Source organism: Vicia villosa, unplaced genomic scaffold (genome assembly GCF_029867415.1).
Source record: "Vicia villosa cultivar HV-30 ecotype Madison, WI unplaced genomic scaffold, Vvil1.0 ctg.000825F_1_1, whole genome shotgun sequence".
Lineage (NCBI taxonomy): Eukaryota > Viridiplantae > Streptophyta > Magnoliopsida > Fabales > Fabaceae > Vicia > Vicia villosa.
The window spans coordinates 269,101-272,691 of NW_026705363.1; the positions used below are offsets into that span (position 1 = coordinate 269,101).

The 3,591-nt window shown below is 31.7% G+C and overlaps 1 long non-coding RNA gene across 1 annotated transcript; it reads right to left on the reverse strand.

The window, feature by feature from the left end:
- Positions 1–750: 750 nt before the first annotated feature.
- Positions 751–2,986, reverse strand: LOC131631448 (uncharacterized). Its single transcript, XR_009292708.1, has 4 exons — positions 2,839–2,986; positions 2,505–2,589; positions 1,116–1,169; positions 751–1,001 (listed from the first exon to the last, which is right to left on the reverse strand). It is a non-coding gene; the product is annotated as an uncharacterized LOC131631448 (long non-coding RNA).
- Between the last annotated feature and the right edge of the window lie 605 nt (positions 2,987–3,591).

Sequence of the window (3,591 nt, forward strand, 5' to 3'; positions counted from 1 at the left end):
GCATCATATCAAAATTTCCACGGCATAGCTTTTTACAGAACCTGGTGCTTTGAAATTAAATAAAAAAATAATAGCTTTTCTTGCCACGGCAAGGTCAACATCACTTGTGCTTACATCACCGGTTGTTACCATCAAAAACTTCAGCATGACATTATCTTGTGGTAGCGCCTGCAGGACTTGTTTGACGGCTTCAATGGAACCCTAGTCACCATTACGATATCACCAGCAAAGTCATCGATAAGTTAAACAATGTATTAACATCAACAAAGATAATGTACAAATTCTAATAATGATAGTAGCTGTAACCATACCTGAAGCTAAGTTCACTATTTATCAAAAATAAATAAACTATGCCTCATTAAACATTGAAAGTTAAGTTAACGTGTCTCCCAACCTTTCTAAAAGCTCCTCCGCAGATTACTACATCACCCCTTCTGCATAATACACAACTTAAACTTGGTAATAATATACTATTTCAATAAAACTAACCTATAAGCATTTAAGTTAATTCACCAAATGATTGTTAGAATTAAATACACTAAACACATAAAGAATAGAAACACAACAAAACACCTGTAATCAAAATTCAGTAGCAGCTACAAAATTGAATTCAATAGTAACAAAAAAAAAGATAATGACTAACATTAACGCATAACAAAGATGCAAAAAGAATACAATAATTGAAGAAAAATAACAAGAACGAAATAGATTGTTATTGTTGATAGAGAGAAAGAGATAGAAAACCTAAGGATCGAAGATGATCGGCAATCTAGAACCGTGAGGACTCTGAGGCGTACTATTAGCCATTGAATCGGAAGAAAAAGCATGAACCAGAGGACGAGAATCAGGCGCGTGAGATTCACAATCAACAAGGTCAACACTGTCGGAAATAGCTCTGTCTTCTCTACATTTGCGTTTCACATTCTCCGAGAACCCAAGACCTTCAAAACTATTGGCCAGAGAAACTCCCCCCTCTAGCCACCTTGAAGAATACTGCGGATCTGGTTGCAAGCGTTGAGGCATCATAGAAATAACATAAAGCAAGTAAGAAAGTTTGAAGGTCCTCATTGGGAGGGTTGAAAGTATAACTAATGTTAAGGTTTAAAAATAATAACCTTGTCATCATCGTCGTCCCGTCCTTCCAGATACTTTCATAAGATACAAACACCCTAGTCAACAAATATGATAAAGCTATCGTAAATAAAAAATCCATTAACAAAAACCTGTTTGGCCATGGCACAAGCTTTGTTTGAATGGTTGAGAATTTCATAATAGAAGATAGAGAAATTTAGAGCCAAACCCGATCTTTTATATATATATATATATATATATATATATATATATATATATATATATATATATATATATATATATATATATATATATATATATATATATATATATATATATATATGTATCTATACATATATATATATATATATATATATATGTATCTATACATATATACATAATATGTATCTATACATATATACATATATATATATATATATATATATATCTATACATATATATATATATATATATATATATATATATATATATACATACATATATATATATATATATATATATATATATATATATATATATATATATATATATAATGATCAATTGGCAATTAGTATTGTGAAATGTGATTAATTATTGATAGATTATGTGCAATTTTGTGAATTATTCAGGAAGGAGAATGCTTTAATACATAACTACAAACATGGATTCTCAAGCTTTGCAGCTTATATGTCAAAAAAAATGAAGCAAACTCGATTGCTCAACAACCTGGAGCCGTGTCTGTGTTTCCAAGTCACATTATGAAGCTTCACACAATACGTTCTTGGGATTTTCTAAACTCACAAACTCACATTGAAATTGTCAACAAGCTCTCTAATTCTTCCTCCTCGTCAGACATCATAGTTGGCAGGTTAGACACATGTCGGTTATTATATAACTATTGAACTAAAGAGTATAGTAGTTTCATAATTTGAATAATTAGTTAATTAATTAAACAATAAAAAAAATTCAAAGTCAATAGTAGTTAATGAATAGTTGTCACTGGTCATTTTAAACACTTGTTGTTATCACTGAGAAATAATCACCTGTTAGAATTATATTCTTCCAAACCTGATAAAACAAACCTATGTGTATATTATGATGCAACTCTCTTTTCCATACTTTTTAACATTCAAGATAGTTTCAATATGTTAGGTAATCTCAAAGCACAAGATTAAAATGTTACCTATAAAACATATACTTTACTGGAAGGTTCAAAATACATATATTATATTTTTATTGACTTCTACACATTAGTTTTTTTTACTTCTACAAACCAGTGTTCTCGACGGTGGATATCCCGCCATACCGGCCGCTTTGCGGCACCATTATAGCATATTGTGGCAGAAAACACCGACTATCAGCCTATATTTACCATTATGGTGGAATAATAAGTTAGAGAGAGAGAGAGAGAGAGAGAGAGAGAGAGAGATTACCTGGTTTCAAAATTTGAATCAACAAGCAGAACCAAAGGTTGTATTAAAATGTGCTATGTTGAGAAGCCAGAAAAACCGGAAGTCACTGCAGTTAGTAAACCGAAACCATTAAAATTATGGAGCTAAGAAACATACATTACTATACACGAAGAAGAAGTGCATAGCAATAGTGATAAATTGGAGAAGCTTATTCCTTCGACGATGCTTAGGGTTTTGCTCTTTGAACCCGATGATTCATCCGACAATTCTTAGGGTTTTTTGTTTCTTAAGAGATGAAAGCAAATTAGAGATGAAAAAGCAGAGGGAAGAGGTAGAGGGAAAGGGGAAAAAGTACCTGATGAACTTGAATCAAATAGAATGGATGATCTTGCAATTGGTTCACCCATCTCTCAACTATCGAACGAAGAGATGAAAAGTAAGATAATCAATTAGGATTGTAAGATTTTGATTTTTTGTTTGATTTCTGTTTATTGATTTTTGGTTTGGTTTTAGGGTTTTTATGAAAAAGTAAGAGAATGAAAAAAGAAGTGGGAAAACGAAGAGGGAAAGGGAAAAGAGAAGAGAGGGAAAATGAATTTTGGGTATTATTAGAAGTACACGAATAAATAAAACCACTAAACGTAGTAATCAACTTAACTGGATAGATGAGTAGCTTAAGGTATTAAATTTTACTCAACATGTCCTCTGTTCGAAACCTCCTAGGGACTGTTTTTTAAATTTTGTAAATTCTTAGCAATATTAGCTTCGAATCATCCGCGTCGTACTTAATAATAACAGTAATAATTAATATTTAGCCTCGGCTTGAACCGTGTCTATTAGATAAAACACAAAAAATATTAAAAGTTAGCCTCGGTTTAGCCTTGACAAATATATAAAAAAATTAATTCAAAAATTAGAAAATATCTAGCCTCGGCTTAGCCGTGTCTAAAGAATTAAATAACAATAAGTTTCAAATGTAACTATGAAATGACTTTTTACCTTCTGAATAGCTTGGGTTTAACCGAGGCTAATTAGCGTCGGTGTCGGTGGCCGAGGCTAAATCCGCAGCTAAAATGCAGTTTTCTAGTAGTGCTTATGCAAGAGCGCG